At 38.5% G+C, this 23180-nt stretch overlaps 1 protein-coding gene across 15 annotated transcripts in view; it reads right to left on the bottom strand.

Moving 5' to 3' along the window:
• The window catches only part of WDPCP (WD repeat containing planar cell polarity effector), a 164706-nt gene that overhangs the window by 112527 nt on the left and 28999 nt on the right, over nt 1–23180 (bottom strand). For 13 of the 15 annotated variants that reach the window (XR_008449200.1, XR_008449201.1, XR_008449202.1 and 10 more), the window contains exon 3: nt 11800–11991. The exons of 1 other annotated variant lie outside the window; for it this stretch is intronic. The gene's annotated coding sequence lies outside the window, so the exon portion shown is untranslated. Of the gene's footprint in view, nt 1–4334; nt 4547–11799; nt 11992–23180 lie in introns of those variants that run through there. One more of the 15 variants, XM_054063069.1, reaches the window with a different exon arrangement.

Genomic DNA, 23180 nt, shown 5'->3' with positions numbered 1-23180 from the left:
AACACAGTAAAGGGAGATTGTATGAATCTCTCACAAATAGGAAGTCATTGAATTGATTGAACTTCTCAAAATTCTGTCATAGTTTGACTGATAAAAACCCACAAGCCTTTGATTGGCAGATGATCTGTTCAGCTGGAGAGAAGTCACATCTCCCCAGAGGACAAGGTAAGACTTTGGCATGACAAATAATCTAACATAAATTCCTCAAATTACTCCAAAGTTCTTCAACGCAGTCTCCATGGGCCCTTTTAATTGTCTGAATTTAAATCGATGCCATAACATTTTAATACTGCTGTATGCCTTTCACACTGACAGATCAGAGAACATCTCAAGTCCTTACTTTTTCACTGAGTGTCAGACATGAAGGCAAAGACTCCTGTGTTTTCGGAGAGTTAAAATAAGCACCAGATACTCAGTGTCCAAGACATGTACTTTTAAAAAATTTGCCCTCAAAAATAAGAAAAAAAGTTTGCAAAAAATATTAGAAAACCGAAGACCTGTAAAGAACTGCATTTCAGTTCTGCACTGAATAAGCTACATGAAGCAAAATTCTTCATGACCTAGAAAGGCAAACGAGATTTTGTCAATTATTCTAATCTTGAGTTTAGCTTTTTGCTTCTTTCCTTCTTTGGACGTGAGTACTCAAAAATCAGCTAACTCTTTGAATGCTGGTTGCTGTTGTGACAGTGAGAATGGACATTCGGCCAAAAAATACTGATTCAGTCTAACAACACTAATCCGAAATACCTTTTGACTAGTTATAAACAAACAAACAAACAAACAAATAAATAGCTTCTGTAACACAATACAGCATTGGAAAGTCTGAATATCTTGTTCAGATTAATTATTCTTTCTTGCTCCTTTTGAAGGAACACATGCCAACTTTTAGAGTTGCACAACCATATCTCACCATTTACCACATCATTATATTCCAGCACAATAGGGATGAAGATGATGAGGACAAATGATGAGGACTTTTGTATTTGAAAAGTGCCTCTCAGAATGTTCCTTAACCACATGAGCTAGTCCCTGCTATTGCAAGAGGTAGGTATGAAAGAAACACTAAAATTCCTCCCTCCGTCTTTAAAATTTATTAGAATTTAGGAAAAAATGGGATAAAATAACTCTATTGTTAAGGTAAAACCGGAATTCAATTTAATAGCTGGTTCTAAATTGAATTTCTGGCTTGTGAAACACAAGACTGTCTGCTTTCACAATATCCCCACAAACAATAGGCAGGGATATTTTGGTGGTTGCAAAAGCTTACTGACAAATGGAGATGTCTGCAATGGTTAGTCTGCTTGAGTATCCGTGTTAGAAGTACTTTGTTTGAAAGAAAAAAAATATTTCTTAGTTTAGTAAATCTTTGTTTAACCACTGATACAGAAAATAACCATCTGGCCACTTCATAACATCAATAAACGCTGAAAGGGCTGTCTAGGGTCCACTCTGACATCTTCAATATAGCTGCTGTTGTGCCAAATACTAGGATCTATGCACTGCTTGAATGATTCAGAATACTGATACTGCACTTCTCCTCTTTCCCTACAGTTACCTGGGAAAGTGGAGTGCTTGTGAATGGCAATGTCCAGCTCCCAAGGTGAGGGCATCCCAAGAGCATGGACCTCTGAAAATGTGTTAGTAGAGACAGAGAGCTAGAAAATAGGAAATGCTGAACACAGCAGACCATCTGAACTTTGTAGTTCATGTGCCAGACGCATGGCTTGGTGTCACAACGCTAGCCCAAGTGCCCCCCTCTAAGAGCAAATCCTGGAACTTCTAGGCTAAAGGACACCATTTGACAACCATCTGCCTATTCCACTGATAGTGAGCCAACCATGGTTCTCGCATAAATCCAGTGTTCCTAGTGAAAGAGCGATAAACAAGTGGGATCTCTTCCAAAATATGACTGTAGTTTGGAACACACTCCTAGGAGCCTTGTGTTTTCCTAGGTAAAATGCAAGGCTAGTCAGAAAGCAGGTAGAAACTTCACCACAGCAAAGTTACAGAGCTACTGCAATGAAGTGTACACATACTAGAAGAGGTGCTTCAGACATTGATTTGGACAGGTGTTACAGGATATAACACCCAAATAAAGGAAAATGCTGCAGAATCCACTTTTACTACTCCCACGGTATCAGACTTCCTTGGCAAAAAATACTATACTAGGAACTATTTCATAAGAATCAGCACAGGCCACCCTTTATTTTCTCCTACCTAGGACTGCTTTCTTTTTCTACGGGCCTAATTTTATTCAGAAAAATAGAAAAAGTAATAGTCACAATGGACTCCAATTCAGAAAAATAGGTATATTTTTGTTCAACTTTAGATTAATTAGCTGTAATAGCTATAGATTCCAGAATGTATTACCCTTAATCTTAGTCCTGCCTCCCTTCCTCCAGCCCTCCAATGTGCTGTCTCTGGCACCACTACAGCCTATTCCCAGTGTCTGGTTTGTAACTCAAACATCAAATGTTCAACAACCAAGGTAAGTCATCAAGCCATCCTACAAATCATTCTATGTTTCCATGATATAATATTTGGAGCAGAAATCATTGTCTCATTTTTCTTCCACTTCATGACCAATTTCTCCTTCACCAAGGAGAGAATCTCACTGCAGCACAGATATCATTCACAAACGTAATTTTTCACTCTGCAAGATAAAGTTTAGATAGAACCACGTGCATTAGATCAGTAGCTACTTGCTGTATGATTTAAGTTGTTAGTATTTCTTTGTGTAAAGCCTGTACAGTAAAATTTTAAACATATATTTTTAGCTACATAAAATTTACTGTAATAATTCATTTCAAAATAGACAAGTATAATTTTTTCTTAGTCATGTTCCTATAGATAATAATTGCAAAATATTCTCCCAATTTTACAAGGTAGGCTTCCACTTTTTACAACTGTATGAAGCCATAGCCTGATTGATACATAAAAAACATATACAGAAGTTGAGACAGTAAAATAATGAGAATTTGTAAATCTTCATTTTGTATTCTGGCATAAAGCAGAAACAATCCAGACTCGTCCTTCACATCTACAATTTATTGCACTAAAAGTCAGCAGCACAGCAATTAAAGAAAACTACTAAATTTATACATGTATATTAATCATTTTAATTTGGTTTCTTACGAAAATGATGCTTATGTCAGTGTGTCAGTCTAGCCTTTTAAAATTTCTAATCCATTGATCAAGTAATAACTAAGAGGAAAGATTGTCTTATCATAGAATCTCTGGGCTGGAAAAGACCTTTGAGATCATCAAGTCCAACCGTACTTGACCACTTCTAAATCATATCCCTAAGCACTTCATCTACCCATCTTTTAAATACCTCAGGCATGGTGACTCTATCACCTCCCTGGGCAGCCTGTGCCAGCGCTTGATAACCCTTTCAGCGAAGAAGATTTTCCTAATGTCCAATTTGAACCTTCCGTGGTGCAGCTTGAGGCCATTCCTGCTCGTCCTATCACCTCCCACTTGGGCAAAGAGAACAACCCACCTCTCTACTATATCCTTTCAGGTAGTTTAAGACAGTGATAAGGTCTGCCCTCAGCCTGCTTTTCTCTAGGCTAAACAATCCTTAATCACTTTTCCTGGTGAAATTTGTAGATCTAACTCAGTTAGAGCATGTTTCTTGCCAAGCTGGAAGACCTAAGAGGGCATAGCTTATAGAAGACAGTGGTGGCACAGTGGCCGGGACTGCTGCACGCATGGGGAGGATCTGGACAGAAGAAGGGAAAGCAAGCATGGCAGGTTGTCTCAGGAAAAGCATGGGGTGTCTGAGATTGCAGTGGGTGAGGAAAAGGAGTCAGATGTGGAGATTGTGAAAAGCATATATGGGATACATTTTCTATGCAATCACTGCATAAGAGACAAGCACAAAGCACACGTCAGCTGGGCAGGGAAATATCACTGGAAGCTCCTTAGTTCTGTTGCTTGGTGAATGAATTGCCATACAGACATTGCCAAATGTACCAGTTTCTCACTAATAGATAGAGGAGAGTAAGGAGACTATTTCTCATCTGTGACACTGACCCAAATGTTTATAGCAAACCATGCTATTCTCAATTCATTCTTAATGTTTCATTCATTTAAGTGTGGAAATTTAATGTAATTTCCTGATAAGTAGATGTTCTAGTCTTCCATCTTTCACTTTGTACTGACAAAGTCCAAAATGCGTCATAAAGAGAAGCTCTACAGTGCACAATACATGGCAGTCAGGGTTGGAGCCCTGTTTACAGTAAGACTGTGGTTAACCACCACAGTGAATGCTGTTCTGTCATTCAAGAACAGATTAAAAATGCCATAGCTACATAAAGCAAAAGACTGACCTGACAAAATTTCGATCAAATGGATTGCTAATTCCTCTGTAATAGCATCTGCAAGTTGCTCCAGCCCTCCCATCTTCGTGGCCTTCCTCTGGACTCACTAACAGATCCACGTCCTTCCTGTGCTGAGAACTCCAGAACCGAAACAGTACTCCAGATGAGGTCTCACAAGAACAAAACAGATGGAGAGATACACCTCCTTCAGCCCACTGGCCACACTTCTTTTGATGCAGCTCAGCATACAGTTGGCTTTCTGGGCTGCAAGTGCACATTGCCAGCTCATGCTGAGCTTCTCACCCACCAGCATCCCCAAGTCCTTCTCTTCAGGGCTACTCTCAACCCATTCTTTGCCCAGCTTGCATCTGTGCTTGGGACTGCCTTGACCCAGGTGCAGGACCTTGCACTTGGCCTCATTGAACTTCATGACGTTTGCATAGGCCCAGATCTCAAACCTGTTAAAGTCCCTCTGGATGGTCCCTTTCCTCCAGCACATTGACTAAGCGGAACAGCTTGGTGTCATTGGCAAACATGCTAAGGGGGCTCTCAATCCCACTGCCCCTGTCTGTAACAAAGATGTTAACGCTGGTCTCAATACCCATCCCTGCGGAATGCCACTCATAACTGGCCTCCTACTTGGACACTGAGTCGTTGCCCAAAACTCTGAGTGTGACCATCCAGCCAAGTCTTTATCTATCCATCAAATCCATATCTCTCCATACAATTTTGAGACAAAAATATCATGTTGGACAGTGTTAAATACTTTGCATGAGTATGATGCCAGCTACTCTTCCCTCATCCACCAATGCTGTAGCCCCATCACAGAAGGCCATCAAGTTTTTCAGGCACAATCTCCCATGTTGGCTGTCACAAATCACCTCCTCATTTTCCACATGCCTCAGCAGAGTTTCCAGGAGGATCTGCTCCATGATCAGATGGACTTTTAAGAGGTGACTTAAAACTGAGAGAGAACTGGAAACACTGAAAACAGTGAATGAGGCATTGGAAACAGACATGGCAGCAGAGCGGGCAGCTCTGCTGAGAGCACAAAAAGCACTGGTTGACATGAAAAAGTCAAAGGAGATTTGGCGAGGTAACTTAGAGGATTTTTTTGCACGTGAAAAGAGGCCTAGGCACGAGTTGGCAGCTCGTGGATCTACGAAACACCCTGTTCTTTGACTGCGCAAGTCGAAAGAGGCCTACACGTGAGTTGACAGCTCATGGATCTAGGAAATACACCTTGTCTTTTGACAGGGCAAGTTGATAGCTCGTGGATCTGGGACATGACTACCCCTTCCTTCTCTCACCCTCGGTCTTAGTCTCCTTATCCTCTCCCCTTCTTATAAGTGTCACCACTATAGACAGCATGGGCCTGAGTTTTGGGTTTGAGTTCTGTGACAAATATTTAAGTCATGAGGTTGAATGTAAAGCCCAACTTTGCTTCATTCTTTGTCTTAAACATTTTGTCTGAAGTCTGCCCATTTGTATATTTGTTTTGCGGCACCAGCAACAAACAGTGGAGGTGGTGTAGCAGCAGACCTCCCCAAGGACGGAGCTTGGGGTATCAGCTGAGGGCCTCGTCTGTAGCACTGGGTTCAATGGAGGGGAGGTGCAGGAGTAAGCACCGCTCTCCCTCACCTGGCTGAACTCAAGGTCCAGAGCTGGCTGCAACACGGGGAGGTGATGCAGCAGCGGGTGCTGACTGCCCCCTCTCTCCCTCCCCGCCTTCCTCCACCTGCTGGACTGCCCAGGCCGGACCCTCCCGAAAGACACGTGGCAAGAGCACCCCAACACGTGCTGATGGGAGGTCGGACGGATCTTATAAAATAACTTGCAAGGAGCCACGCGGGCTCAGCTCTCACTCCCATGCTGTCATGCTCTCTCTTGACCATCACTTCGATTGAACCAGCCTGGACCATGCAGCCTGAAGAAGCTGCTGCTGTGACTGCGTGTTCCCAAGGAACTGCTGCTGCCCATCAATGTGGTGATTTCTTTCCTTCTCTTTCTCTCTCTTTCTCTCTGTCTCCCTCCCATTACCTTATGGTGTGCGTGTCAGATCAGGTCTGAGTGACCTCGGCTGTGTTCAGGGATCAGACTGTGATCTGAACAGGTTAAAATTTGTTTCTGTAATTTTTGGAAGTTGCACACTCCACTTCATGGTCATTGCAGCTTCACAGTACCTACCAGCCATTCCTTGGTGATTAGAACAAGGTCCAGCACAGCACCTCTCCTCATTGGCTCTTCTATCACTTGGAGAAGAAAATTATCATCAATGCATTCCAAGAGCCTCCTGGATTGCTTGTACCTTGCTGTGTTGCCCCTCCAACAGATGCCAGGCAGGCTGAAGTCCTCCCTGAAGTCCAGGGCTTGCAAACGTGAGGCTGTGCTTATCTGTTCATAGAGGGCCTCATCTGCTCCCTCTTCCTGGTCCCATGGCCTGTAGCAGCAGACCCCCACAACATCATCTGTTCCTGCCTTCCCTTTAATCCTGACCCATAAGCTCTCAGTTGGCTCTTCTCCATCCCCAGTGGAGCTCCATGCACTCCAGCCGGTCATTGACCTAGAGGACAACACCCCTTCCTCACCTCTCTTGCCTGTCTTTCCTAAAGAGCCTGTATCCCTCCATCCAACACCCCAGTCACAGGATTCATCCCACCTTGTCTCCATGATGCCAATAAGATCATACTCCTGCATGCGTGTGCATGTCTCTTACTCCTCTTGCTTATTCCCCATATTATGTGCGTTTGCATAGAGGTACTTAAGTTGGGCCCCTGATTAATCTGTTTCTCTTCAGGTGCTCTCCTACTGATCTGTGTTCCTTCTTCAGGCTCTGGGCATTTATTGCTGGCATTAGCATCAAACTCGTAAAAGTGGGACGGATTGAGATTCCTCTCTCTGGACAACTTTACTTTAAAGTCCTTTTCACCAGCTTGGCAAGCTTATGACTGAAGATGTTCTTCCCCTTCTCTGACAGATGAACTCCACCAGCCTCCAGCACACCAGGTTTCTCAAAGTGAGAAAACTGCATGGTCTATGTAGCTTGGCTACACAGCCCTGGCTATGCCACCAGCCCTGTAGCCATTTGTGGATTTGCCAGACTCAACTGGCCGTTATGAATGCCATCACTTTTTTTCCAGGGGGGATTGATGAAAAAACTACTTGAGCTCCAGAGTCTCTTACCACTGCTCCCAGGGCTCTGTAGTCCCTCTTGATGCCCCTCAGACTGCTCCTGGCTACATCCCTGGTACCCATATGAAACAATCCTGTTATGAGCCCCTGATAGGCAGCACACCTCTCTGAAGATTGGGTTGGGTCAGCAAATGGGTGCCTCTGTACTTCTCAGAAGACAGTCTTCTACTCCTACCACCCACTGCCTTTTCTTCATAGTGCCAATTGTTACTGGGGAGCAGATCGAGTTGTCTTACTCGGCTTGAGTCTCTTTCCGATATGGTTGGTGTTTCCTCTTTAGTCTGCAGAGCAGTGAAGCGGTTCTACAAGTATATCTCAGGCTTCGGGGAAAGCCATTTCCTAATGCTGGTCCTTGCCCTTGCAATCTTCCATTCTTCTTCATTATTGTCCTCCTCTTGTGTGTACCAGTGGGGGAGTTTTTGGCTCTTTGGCCATGGGTCCACTCCAGAATGCACTTGGATCCACTGCACTTTTTCTCAGATGCTTGTCGAACTTGGACCCCTCCTCGCCTGCAGCTACTTTTTTTCTGAGCCTAGGTCAGCCTCTCCTCACAACTACTACTCCTGGGACTGAAACTCCTTGCCTGAGGTCCTTCCTATCTTTAGTACCACAGTGGGTTTTATTTCCATATTTATTTACTTCTCCTTTAAATCCCCCTTCCACCGAGAAAAGAAGTGTAGACTTTGTAGTATAAATGATAATCAGGTCCCCAGTCTGCAAGACCAACCTCCAATTTTAAGAAGCAGAAATACAGGCATGATCTTATAAATCTACTCAGTGCATAATAATCCATAGTATAACACTGGTTCAAGAATATTTTCAGCTACACAAATAACAAGTTGTTCAATTATCATAAATCTTAAGTTCTAGGCAAATATTTACTGTTGTTATATTTACTCTAGGCAAATATTTACTCTTGCTACTTTCTTTCTTGTCAATGCTACTTTCTTTCTCTTCAGACTCTGATGACTCAGAATCTTTTTGCCAAACACATGAATGAAGCAAATTCTTTTCCTTATTCTAACTTCTCCAATTTAAATAGGAAAACTATTTTGTAGACGGGTGAACAACACACAAGAGCACTCTGTATAGAAATACACAGTGAAGCTTCTATTGTAAGAAAGGCCTAAATAAGGCTTGCAGAATAATCATTGAAAGGAAATACATTATCTGATAACTCAAGAATTCTCGCATGAAAATTATACATTGTAAATTTATTCCCATTCTGTGAAGTTGTATCATGCTCCATTGAATTAACTTTTGTGATGTTTGTTTTATTGTTTTGTGAGTCTGAAAATAATCCTCTTTTTTGCAATGACAGTTACCGAGTTCTCATACTTTAAAATACTTAAACATTTAACTGTGCTATATACACATGGGTCCTTAAGAACGTTAAGACTATTTGATATATACATTCTGTAAATGCTGTAAAACAGAACAATTTTCATGTTCATCAACTTCTCTAGTTGATATCACTTAATATTACTTCTTGCACGATTATCTGGGGCTTAATACATTTATACTCAACTATTTTAACTGTGTTCAAAATGTTGAGGCCCTGATCTTGCAAGTGGTTCTGCAGCGATGGACTCCATAGTAGCGTCACATCATTTAAGAGTACCACAAAAAAGTGCTGCCAGACTTAATTTATACTAATATTAAGCACAAGTGTTTGAAATATTATTATATTAAAACAGATTAGTAGTATGTAGGTAAAAGGTATGTAGGCCATTGTTCAGGATGTGAATTGCTGGGTGAGAACCAGCTGTCCAGTTCATCCTCTGAGCTCCAAACTAAAACTCTACAAGAGAGAGGGTGCAGAAATACTACAGCAAATTTACATGGGGGAAACTTATTGCACCTAATTGCTTGTTCATGTGTCAAAACCTAGGCACAAATTTTTCTGAGTTGTCACCCAAGTAGATGATGACAGGATCTAAAATCTTATTTGGTAAATTCTAGCCTATTGCTCGAACCACACTACTAGCTCTCCTACCTTCATAGGCACAGAATTATTTGTACACTCTTTGGAAAGACAGCTATTAATTAACTGAACAGATAATAAGACTAACAACGGTGAAGCAGAATGAATTTGAGGGAGGTAATGGCATTTGTCATGAAGATATTTCATTTATATATCAGCCACACCTCTGACAACATTAACGAAGCTATGAATCATTCCTCAATTGATACTGCAGGCAAGTATCACAATCTGTAACAACTCTCTGGCAAAGTGGGTGTGAAAAGTTAAGAAGGTCACAGAAAATAGATATAATTGACCCAGGTTTTCACTTCACAGAGTGAAAAGTTCACATACGCATTTTGATAAAGACCCTGAAGGCCTTTATATAAACCAGATGGTAGATAAGTGATCCAAACTACAGATATCCACTGCTGACACATGACATAAGGTAATTACAGAAGTACCAAACATCAAACTGGTTTACATTATCCTTTCAGATAGTGATTGTTGTTGTAAATAAACCAATTTTTCAATGCTACAGGTCAGTGAGTCATTAAATTTCATAATAGTGATTTCTTACTGTCAGCCAAAAGAGCAGATAATAAAATTTCTCTTTTTTAAGCTAGGGAAAAACAAGCATCTAAAGGTGAAAGGACCTGCAAATTATTCAAGCACAGGAAAAGCCCTTGCTCTGTTGCCCTACCATTGCTACAACTCCTGAAAGCAAGGAAGCAGGTTTATATCAGCATGTCTTTAAACTAAGAACACCGGTTCACACTGGAAATTAATCATGTAAATGTGTGGGTTTACAATGGTACTATTGAAAGCAACAGATCTGATTTGTTTCTTTCCATTTACACGTCTATGCATAGGCATTTCAGTTCATCAGCTGGCCTTGCAGCCAGGGCTCCTACTATTATATTAAATAAACTCTGATCAGAACAATAGTTAAGTCCAACGCAATGAGTTAACCACAGTTCAATCTCAATTTTAACTATATTTGCACCTAAGCCAGTAAGATACTTTTGTATTTTTACACAGTATTTCACATTTAGCTACCAAACTTACCAGATCTGTAAGGATGTCAGTTAATTTTTGTAAGTGCAGCACTGAAACTATAGCATTAACATCTATATAGTTTTCCTTTTATTTGCTGTACCAACAAACTTCTCACTGAACATTTTATACTATGCATGTTAACTGAGTACTCGTTTAAAGAATTTTCAAGAGCCCACTGGCAAACACATTGATTTGATTTACAAATCTTTCAAATTTGCAAGCTGTCTTTAAAAACAGAAATATATTTCTGAATACATTGTATAAGCTCAATAAATTCAATAGAACAGATTCATTTAGTAGAACAGATTGATCTACAACATCTTTAAATGTACTTCTTTTAGAATGTTTTCCTATTTAAATAATTTTCAGTATCTTTTTATGTTGACCTATTTTCGTCTGTTTTGTTTTGATACAGGCAACAAATTAGGCAAGCAATAAATTAAGCTTCTCTAATATTTGAAAATCACTTTTGAATAGCCACTTGCAAGGCTCATTGAACTTCTGGTTTGCAAGCACTTATTTTTAAATGTATTTTTTTCTGCTATACTTGAATTCCAGTTAATCCGGTGAGACTTGTATCTTGCTTTCTTCAATGCAAAATTAAAAAAAAACTACAATGCCTGTGTGTCAGACTTCCTTTTAAGAAAGATTTGATTGCAAACACAAACAAAAAGCTTTTATTCTTTTGTACTCCTTTATGATCTTCAAACAGGTTTCTATGAAAAGGCCTAATATTTTTTCAATTTTAAGCTATACTCACCTTTGCAGTTAGGAAAGACAAAAAAAATGAAAATTTCATGTTACAATAATTAATTCCTGATTGTAATGCTACAGTATAGCTTATGTTATGTTCTAATTATGCAGATATGCATTAGGGAAAATATGTTTGAAGAAAAAAAAGAAGAAATTTGTTTAAACGTTTTCATAATCACATTTGAAACTGTTGAGCAGTGAGATCATATATAAAACAAAATGTACACGGATTTGAATGGTGAACTACAAGCTACTCTGCTACTACTAGAGAGTCATGAGTATAAAATATTTGGTCTATAAGCACAGCTCTTTCAGAAATCTACCTCATTAAAAAATGGAAACAAAGTAGCCAAGCCCACAATATGAGATAAGCCACAAGTTGGTGCAGGCCAGTGGGAAGAGACAGACAAAAAGAGAGGAGAAAGATCAGGTCAAAACTGAGTATTTTTTACAATAAAAAAATGATTATTTAAGCAATCCAATTACCAAAACCAAATGATACTTTACCTGCCAATCAGAATTAACTTGAGATGCTCAGTTAATTCACCAGTTTACTCACAACATGAGCTCTTTCTAACTGTTCATATCTCTGGCAGTGATACCAATCTGAACGTGACTGATTGGGACACAGTCTTTCTGAATCTGCTGATGAAGAATCCAAGGGAATCCTGCCTTTTGTCCAGGTTGCCAGGCTGCTGTCTGTAAGACAGACGGACAGATAAGTGTTTGTCTACAACAGTGGTTAAGTGCTGTAGAAGAACATATGTACAAAAGAAAAATTTTATAGGCTGAGTCTCTTTCCATCGAATATGTAGGGGGCCCAAACTGCCTACAGTACTAATACAAGTATTTCAAGGGTCAAAAGCTCAGTCCAGCTCCATTCTACCCATTACGCGACCGGACTAAGAGAAGCTGTCAATAAATTACCTGCAGCTGCCACTGACCAGTATTTAAAACAGTTTTGGTCTCAAACCTGTCTTACCACAGAAAGACAACAGATGTAGCAACTAACAGCACCATCCCTATAAATCTCAGCATCCATAGTAAAGATAAATTGAGTTTCAGGATCTGCAAGAGATCACATAGATAACAGATATCATCCGACACTTCCTAAGGAAGACTTTCATCTTTTTAATAATGCTATCCCTATTTGATGAAAACCATTAGGTGTCACTTCATGATCAGCCTCATCTGCCACAAAAAGCAGAGAAATCACAGTGTCTTTATTTCATATGCTAGATATTGACACTGATGTAGAGGTAATTTAATTCACCAATGCCAGTTTCATGTCCTGAAACAATGTATGTGATTGCAATTGCTAATTGCCCTTCCTAATTTCTGTAAAATAATGCACTGGTAGAATTCGCACATTTTGTGTATTACAGTTTTCTTTAAAGGTAAAATGGACTTCTAGTCAACCCTTAGTACTTTAGAAACAACCACCATCTTCCCAACATGCAGCTGAACCATGGAGAAAAATGTGAAACGGTTCTCCACAGAATGATCATCTATTTTTTTTTTTATAATACTGGTGATGTGCTATCTGGCTTCAGGCTTACTGTCTTACTTGTCCAGCTGTATATTGAGTTTGTTTTCCTAATGGACAGATTTGAAGGAGATAAGATCAGCATAATCAAAATACGTGCATCTTTACTATCTCTCATCATGACCTAGCATATCCAGTATATTTGATCATCTTTTCTTTTCATGACAATGCTTATTAGCTCTACTCCCATCATTAACTGGTGGATTTATGGTACCTGCTGGAAAAAAGTAACACAAAGCTGCTTTTGCTGATATAAGAAATGTTTGCTAAGGAAATCAACCCTACCTAAACCTGTTCAAATTATGAAGTATACTACTTTATAGAGATTACCTTCCTAAAGTATAAGATTAGGCAGACTTACTGTTTTCATTTAACCGTCATTACCTGTCTGGTTCTAATTTTAAAATACCAGTTGTGAACTCATCAGTGATTTACAAAAGCTACTCAAATATGCTACCAGCAGAAAAATCCAACTAGCTGATTTTTAATAAGTTTGTGACTTAAAATTTAATCCTGTTATCATTCTGCTCAGAGGGAAACCTACTACTGGGTTGACTGGTCCAAGTTCCTAGAGAGCAGAGTGTGTGCACTAATACTTTGTTCCAAAATACACTACTACTCTTACGATTTGCATAAGAATAGTACCAAGCACACACATCAGATTAGGACTAAAGTTTGCTAGATATTGTATAAACTGTTATATTGCAGAATCCTTAGTACCTTGTTATATTGTTGTCATAGGTCTAATGTAAAAAATCTCTTTCAACACCTATGAACAATTATGTTCAAAACGACACATGACATAACCTTCAACGCCTAATATCTTCAAAAAAATCACATGCTACCAGTCATTCTCCATATTCACTCAGAAGCTCCAAATTTGTACATAAAATACAAGGTGTTCACAGTATCTGATTATTCTGTTGTTTGATATGGTTACGACATGCTTACTCTTCCCTAGACTCTACTCCCAAATGAGAAAAAATTTACTTGAGTCTGAACTAGACAGTCCAGGTACTAAAGAAAAAAAATGCAAACCTTTTAACAGCTAAAAGGAACACAAATAAGCACCCAATAATCTCTTGGAAGAATTAGAATAAAATTAATTATTACCAACTATGCACGTCAGCCTCAGAAAGCACACTCACTGATGTTGAAATTTATATTATTTAAATACATATGCAAATACTAAATCTCAAATTGTTAAGGAGTATAATGTTAAGGAGATTAATTGATTGTAATTCCACATATTCTTACAATGTAAACAACTTCTGAGAAGAAGGACCCTCATGATCTCAGAAAAGGCATCTAAGTGATGTGTATGTAAAATTTGATACAGCAGCCCTTGATACAAATAGTACTATGAGCATATCAACATATACAGGTGCAATAAAACGTGGACCTTTATGTCTGAAGGAACATTTTAATTTAGTTTTAATTTAAGGCTTAGAAGGCTATATGGCTTCTTAAGCAGCTCCAGAAGAAAATTTTTATCCCTCCCCTTTCAGAGCTCAGTGCCAGTCCCTCCAGATGTCAATCGACATTTTACTAGAGAAAGTCTTCATAAATTTTGGCAGCTTTCAAAAGCAGCTAGATATCAGAAATCCTTAACTTGAATCTTAAAATTGGTGCAAAGACGTACCAACTTCTCCACGACTATTTTCAGAAGCACCATCTCCATGGGCTGGCTTTGACAAAGATTTGCAGGTCGCAGATTTCTTTGCAGAGTGCTGGTCTAGACACTACTGGGCATATAACTGAGATGTACTTTGTACTACGTGCCACTTTTGAAATGTAATGGGTTTTATTCAATCATTCTTAGGAACTGATTCCATAACAGCAGATTGTTCTCTTAGAATTCTTCCTATTTCAATTCTCTTTCACTGACCTCCTACCAGTGTCCTGGGTCAGAAGTGCAGACTTCAAAATAGTATTCCTGGGATAAATGGCTATAAAACCAGTTCCCTGCTCTGCTATCTGCATATTCTTACAGCAAAGACATACCATTTTTAAGTTTTCTACTGAATGAGGAATCATGATGATTCTAGAGGAAAAAAAAAAACCAAACCCTTATTTTAATGAGGGTTTTATCTTAAAAACTTTTGTAGCAATGGCAAAAAAATTACCAGCTGCATCTATTTTACTATTCTTGCTGCAAGTCTATGCAGTAGAGTTATAATGAATGAATCTATTTCTAAAAGAGGCAGTAATACTGTAAGCAAGTGATATAAAGTACAGATGCTCATCTCTGTCATTCGTTAGGTAAGAGATCAGCCCATTTTTCACTTGCATGGGGCCCATGTATATTTTCTTTTGGTTTTATGTTTATAGTTATGAAATATAACAACTTCACTGCTTTGAACCATTCCAACATCTCTGAATCACCTTTATTTATCCGCATTTTAATCCTCTGAATTCCAAGAATAATACTCCACAAAGTAATGCAAATTAAAGAAGAAATTGGGTCATTCTAGGAAACATACAATGATTCTTCATTAAACCTACAAATGTTTAATGTTAAGTAAATTGGGTTTTAAGGAGAAGAGCTCCTCAGTGCAGAAGCACCCTCTAATGGCTGGCGACTGACTGCTCTGAACAACAGCTGGAAAAGCAGTTTAATAGCTTCCCTAAAAAGGAAGGGAAATTGCTAAGATACAGGAGAAATAGAAATGTGAACATATATATGCACACAACATATATTAACATTTCACGCACATTCTCTGTTGCATATCTTTTAACACACAAAAAGAGCAACATAAATCTGATAATTTTTTAAAATTAGAGCCTGTTTTCCCTTTAAAACACTATTCTCAATTTCATAGGTTAAATAGCTTTTTATGCTTGCCCAGGTTTCAACCATTCTTTAAAATTTTAAGCTAAACAGCAAGTGACTCTCTTATGTTATCTCAATTAACTTTTAAATGATAACTAGTCTAAAAAGGCTTCAAGAAAAATGCTACGTTAAGTTCAAATCATACAATAATTTAGGCTGGAAGGAACTTGGAAGTTATTGGGTTCACCCCCCTGCTCTGAGTTTGCCAGCTCTGAAGTTATATCATGATAGTGGAATACTAAGTAAAAAAAAAAAAAAAAAAGACCTATACTTTCTTCTGGTGCTAAAGCTATGCTAGAGATACTGGAAATGTAAACCATTTCGGCTATCTAAAAATATGCCTTAATATGATTTTTTTTCCTTTAATGTTATGGCTTTGCAGATATTTTTTCCTGAAAAAAGCCAAAATTTGCTCATATACCTGCATTATTTTACACCCATGCTAGAATCTGTATTTATTATAGCATGCAGTCCTTTATTATTAACTGTTAAGTATAATATCTCAGTGTTCATACAAAGCCAGTGGCAGATAGAGCAGTTAATAACATGAAAGTAATGAGGCTAACCGACCAACTCTCTTCTCAACATCACTTTTCAAATCTCTTTGGGCTAAATTTTCAGCCAGTGTGTGGGGAATTAGCCATAGAAATCCCATTAACACTAATGAATGTTCCATGGTTAACTCCCCATGCTCTGTGCTGAAGATTTACCCCTATATCTCTAAAATAAATATATGCAGATGCCAAAATTCTTTTTATAGAGCCTGAAGAAATTAAGGACTCTATTTTCAATAATTGACTTAAGCACATGTATCTTTTTCCCCCATGGATCATCTTGTACATATCAGAATGAGTGTAATGTCTGCATTATTCTCATTGGAAAGATTATCCAAAGTGCATGCTTACCACATAAAAGCTGAGTTTAGTTAATTGTCTCTTTTACAGAAATAATATATAGAGAGAGTTGGATTTGTCTCTTAGTTAAATACACGTGCACAGGTTGAACAGTATGCACTATCATTAAAAACATCATGTATTCGTACTCACATTTCTGAAGAAACAATAGTACTTAGGAAAGTCATTAGTCTGAAAGAATTGGACAGTATCCTATATCCCTACAAAAAGACAAAATACACTAGGGGAATATAAGCCTTTGCAAGCAGTAGCTGAGTCACTGCTTAAAGATAGTGGAGGATGGTTGTTACATCGACTATGAAAATATGAAGCTGGTAAAGGCTTCTAGGATCAAAACCAGAAGGTGTCCTCTGTTTTTGAAAGGTACGAGGGCATATATGCATTATCTTTTCAAATCTCACTTGCAAGAATATACCTCTGTTACTTTAACAATTTTAATTTGGAAACCTACTTGCCTAGATGAGCACATTATTTCAAGCTCCATGATGAGTATAAATAAAAGTGCCAAAACAACTTATTGTCAAAGCACTAAAATTCATGTTTATAAATTTTGGGCTCACTAGTATTAAAGTACATGCATAAGTGCTTTATTTATCTGAGGGCTGCAACTGCCCATGAAGACTTCAAATAGTGTTGACCTCTTACTACACTTTCAGGCTTCTCATGCAATTCAGAGATGTGTCAATCCAGTCAACGAACTGATTCAAATCATATTCACTTGCTAAAATGTAGGAAATAAATCTCCAGGAACACTCTTTTCATACATGAAGATTTACTTTACCTTCCTTAAAATGATTGTTCTTGGAGATCAGATTGAAAGAGGTCAGGTGCAATACCCAATTGTCTGCATCTGCCCTAGAAATAGTTTGATAGAGCGTTAGCATTATAAGCTCAAAGAGCACAGTCTACTTCCTCCCTGAATGCAGAACTTAAAAATAATTTACATCGAGCCTGAGCAAAGTGTTTTACCTGAAAATAATATACCAGCTACATGAAGATAGAGGAAACCCACTGAACCTATGCAGTGAAACCATATTTGAGAAAATTCACTCAGAAAAGCCCACAATCCTTCAGGTTGTACCTGGAGCCAAAGATGGCACATTTAGATAGAACTTCTTTTAGCTTATATGCAGACGCTTCCTACAAAGATTAAATGTATAGTCCTCCTCAGAACACCAAACTATGGCACCTTCCACACAAACACATTTAGACGGTTCCCTCTTTCCATTAAAAGGTCTTTCATACAAGCCTTTCATAGCCAAGATAAAAAGGGGAACTTTCCTGGTAGTTGTCTTAAAAAAAAAATTCTTTCAGCTACAACTGAGGAATCTAGAATGAGGTAACGTCAGGCTGGTGGGGGTGGAGAGGAGAATCAGTCATGTAAACAGGTTTTATATAGCATTTATTACAAACTCCCCTTATTTTCACTTGCTTCTTTGGAAATTAGCACAGCCATGACGGGGTTAACTCTCTGTGGGTTTCCCTGTGTACTATTATTGAGCAGTCATGGGAAAACTCAGCCAAATGAGTATGGGTCTAGTGAAGCCATACATCTGGGAGGAAGGGCAATCACCAGAACACAGGGTTTGTCTATAAAAAGACATTCAAACAGATAGAGCACTTAAGCTGACCTCCACGAAGTGATGTCCTCACACTTTAATTGAGCTGAATTTTTTATGTTTTATGTCACTCTAAATGAAAAGGACTAATTTTATAGAGAATGTTTGTTGGTTTTCTGGTTTTACAGACACATTCCTTCCTATTCTTCAGGCAGGCTGTCATGTTTCATTCCTCAATGCACTGCTTCACATCTGACCAGGTCTATACACCTGTGCACAGCTCCAAGACTAACTGAAACCTCACTCTTTAAAGTGCTGTAGGCAACAGGAGTGTTGATTTTCAGAATGATGAGAAACACAGGCACTAAAGCAGCCACGTCTTTCTCACACCTACAGACCATCAGAAAATAAAAGGCAAAGACTTCGACATGCCTGCTGCCACGTCCAGCTTCTCCTCCCCAATGGTTCACAGCTGGTGCTGCCTTCCCACCACTGCATCCTCAGAGAGGGGCACCATCCTGGTAAAAAGCAGCAATGTTAAATCTTTTTGGTTTGTCCAGCAGCTTTCTGAACACATTCTTCAACTTGTCCTGGGAACCTGCCTCAAGAGAAGAAACTCCAGCATCAAGACACCTTGCAGGGGTTTATTTGTAGCAACTGAATTGCTGACATCTGTTCTACCCTGACCTGCTTCCCCAGGCTGATGCTTAGCAGTATAAGCTGGAGGACTTAAGTATTTCTGTCCACATTTGATGCTGTCCGCTTGTGGCATCCTATGAAGTATTTTTTCCCCTCAAAATTTTTGTTTGCATAGGGTAATGGGGGAAGAGAAGAGAAGACTGTTGTCTTCCCAATACCACTGAAATCTGTTGAGCGCTCTATTTATGAATTGTCCCCACTGCTGCTGCATTTCGCAGCAGCCTCCTCCCTCAAGGCATCGGAAATTTTCACAACAGTCCCAACAGTTGATTTCACAATATTCAACTAGTTTGCAACTGACTGGCATCAAGTGAGTGTAATGAGCTTTCAGATGGTAATGGCAAAATGCCTGTTGGTGCTGCCAAGAACTTCCCTATCTATCTGTGGCAGCTCTGGAGTGAGCTCAGAGACGGACAGTGGCCCATGTTATGCTGAATTTTTGTTTCCACCACTGATCATCCAAATTATGCATCATTACTCTGCTTCCCTACACATATCAGCAACTACCTGATCTACCTCTAAAGCAGCGTTCCACCAAATAAAGTTGCTTCAGATGAATGTTCTGGGGAAGTAACAACTCGATTCATCTACCCACTCCCGCTGCTTCATTAGCTGTATGGCCACAACTTCAAAAGCTTCATAAAACCATAAAGCCAAAACCATCCCTCTACATGACTAAACATGCACAAGCACAATCTTATTTGTGTTAATGATTATCATGATCTATGATATATGATATGTGCCCTGTGCTATCTTAAGCAGTTCAAAATGAAATAGCAAAATCGACATAGGGAGAGGAACCATATAAGCTTTCCAGCTTCAGTCCCAGTTCTAAAATCTCTGAGAGTATTCCAGGCACTGACACATGAGAAGAAAAGCCCCACATAAACATGTAAGAAAGTGATTAATCCATGGCATAGAACTGAGCAGCATAATATTGCACTACAGCTTCTACCTCCAGGATACTCAGTGTTAAATCACAAAAGTCAGGAACACAGAATGTTAGTCTAGCACAGTGAAGTTATAGAGAGGCATTTCAGTTCGATATAGTCAAGTTGCTCCACATGGAGTAAACAAACTATTCCGGTTGCCCCATGTGCTCTTCATATCTGATACCACCCTTCCATACAGATCCTTAAGGATCAGGAAGACACTGGGATGCTACAATTCCCGCATCAATACACAGTTCAGTGTTTTTTAAGGCAATTTATTGTGATGAAGTCTCATAGCTGTTCTGGCTTTTGTCCTTTCCAAGGATTTCTTCATGAGATGTATGATATTTAGTAATCACATTCCTTATTGTCAGCCTTCTTTCAGGATTGCAAAACACACACCTAAAAAATATTCCATTGCTCGATCACGCTAACACAAGTCATATTAATTAAAAATATGTTTGTGTAATTACATGGGAAAGGTGCTTTGCACAGCAGTTAAAGTACACGCAACATTCATAATAAGCAATCCTGTGTGCAAGGTATTACAGAGCAGGATTCTTGGTCTACAAGAAAGAAGTAATTTAAAAATTGATGCAAACTCTTTGGTGTTTTCTAGGTCACATAGATTGTTATTAGGGCCTGATATATTTAAATAACAAAGCACATGAAAACATATTTTATCTGACTCAATAGGAACAATAATTCTTTAGCATTTGCTGAATAAAGTCAAACACATTTCTTCCAAAAAGCCAATTAAAAATCTATCATTTACATACAACATTGGAGCTGAATAGCTATTACAGAACTTTTTCTTTTGACCACTTTACCTAAAAGAATAAACAATGATGCAATCAAATTTTCACACCTTCAAGTTATAATGATCACTTTGTTTATAGCTAACTCTTCTCCCAGATCTAATAAACAAAGTCGCACATACTCTGTGATTAAGATATGCAGGCTAAAATAGTGTTTAACAGGACAGTCCAACTGTCCTAAGGCAAGTAAGCTCCCCATTTACTGCTTAAAACAGCTAGCAATATATAGAAATAATGTGAATATGCTCAGCACACCATTTTTATGTTCTCTTTTTAATTTTAATATCAAAGTATTCCAAAGCTCAATTATACTTCATTAGTGAAACTGTGACTACCTCACTTAATTATTTTAATATCTCAGGATTAGACAAGGAATGCAAAATTTTGGTAAAGCCAACGACGAAGGAAACACATTGACTGTTCCAAGACAAAAAAAAAAAAAAAGCTGTATTTCATGTTCTGAGCCAATCAACGATGAGCTACACATATTGTATTACGGATGATTGTTTTAATCCTAAGGCATTTTAGGGTGTATTTGAAGTAACACAAGGGAAGCTTGTTTTGATATATTCACAATATAAAGCTGCTAGGAGATGGCTCCTAGATTCACCAGTGCAAGTTCTCTCTCCCCCTTTAAAACCAAAAAAAGGCAAATACTTGTAAGGAGACTTAAAGTCAAAGTAACACAACAATTAACCACACTGCTCTTTCCTGAAATATGTCTCTTCCTTCTGCATATCATGAACCCAGAACTAAAGGCATACTCTCACTCATCCTGTGTTACAAATCTTTCATTTGCACCCGCTAAATTCTCTGTACACGTCTCAAGTTTTTGAACACCATTTTCACCTTCACTGACTTAAAAACGTAACATAAACAGAACTTTACACAATGGCACCACCTAGTGCTTAAAATACCAATTTTCAATCCTTACACTGACCTCAACTTCTTTCCTTTCACTCACAATTGATGAAAAATATAACTATTAAAATGAGAGCACATTTCCTTCAAACGAGAATTTTCTGCTAGTCTGCAGTTATAGCTTTCATATCCAATATTACCTACAACATGTTCTCTGCCAGCATATTCCTAATTTCTTTACCAGCTGGTTTTCATTTAAAAGAAATGCTTAGGAGCCAATCGATGATCTGTTTCATGATTATAGTCAATAGCATTGTCTCTAAAGCAGGATTTATCTGGATGGTTAAGAGGAAATCAAACTACACTTGTATGTATATTAAACCATTATCTAAGAAAGTAAACTTCCTGTAAAAATATGTCTTGAAAAATGTTTACTTAAAAGATTAAAGGCAGGCACTACCATATTAGAAAAATGCGTCATCCAGTGCCCAAGTTGTCTCTGATTGTTATGGAAAGACTGGCAGCCCTGCCATCTAAAAGTATCAAATCACCTTATTAATTTTAAAAGTGTACTAAAGTTGTCAATAACTTTTAAAAACTTCATCTGTATGAGCTGAAATAAAAATAAATCTTCACCATGTGGACTTTTCTTTACTGGAGGTGGAAAGTGAGCTGACTTAGCAGAAAAAAATGGTTCAGTTGCCTAAAACTCTACTAATCTTTCCTCTAAAAGACTTCCAAATTTTGCAGGGTGGATCTTCATCTTTGAACCACCACATTTACTATACCTAGGCTAGACCTTAAAAAAAAAAAATATCTGGCCTTCACTGGAAAAAAACACTGTGTTGTTCACAAGTGTTCAGTAAAAAAAAATAAAAAAAAAAATCAGGGTTGGCAAATAAGTTCCTCCTAATGAAGGAAAGCACAGATAAGGTCTCTATCCCTAAATCGTGGTTTAATTCTACTGAAACATACAATCATTGAATCATTAAGGTTGGAAAAAAAACTCCAAGATCATCAAGTCAGCCCAACACCACCACGCCTATTAAACCATGTCCTCAAGTGCCAAGCCTACACGTTTTTTTAACACTTCCAGAAATGGTGACTCCACCACTTCCCTGAGCAGGCTGTTCCAGTGCTTCACAAGCCTTTCTGTGAAGAAATTATGGAGGTTAAAGCAACCTAAACCACATTAGAAAGACTTCTTCAATACCCTGCCTTCAATATATAGCACAGAAATTCTCTGACCTTCTTGTAATGCTGAAGGACTTGCACTGCAGAAATATTCCCATCCTATTAATCTCACCTATTTTTCCCAATCCAAAAGTTTAATATTTCTCTTCCATCTCATATGCTCCTCCTCACAAACCTAACCCTTGCCTCAGATGCAATCTTTCTCTCTATTCTACTCTTCCACCTGTTAATTTCTTCTTTATCTCCTGCAAGCAATTATGTAATTATTTTCAAAAAAAGTTAGATCTTTTAAATTGCTGGCTATAATCAAGTCACATTTGCTCAATATAAATAAAGGCAAAAATCTATAAAGGCAAATCTTATAAAAAAACCCTACATTTTTTCTCAGGTATTTACAAAGGATTTCACTGCATACCATTTGAGGCCCCTGATTTACTGCTCCCACATCCCCTTGAGTCACTAGTGTCACGAAAACACCAGTTTTCTAGAACTTCCTTGTACAGTCTTTTTGCACATATTCTGTATAAACCTT

The sequence above is a fragment of the Cuculus canorus genome, chromosome 3 (genome assembly GCF_017976375.1).
Source record: "Cuculus canorus isolate bCucCan1 chromosome 3, bCucCan1.pri, whole genome shotgun sequence".
Classification (NCBI taxonomy): domain Eukaryota; kingdom Metazoa; phylum Chordata; class Aves; order Cuculiformes; family Cuculidae; genus Cuculus; species Cuculus canorus.
Note: the sequence above shows the minus strand (reverse complement) of the source record. Positions and strands in the feature narration are given on the sequence as shown.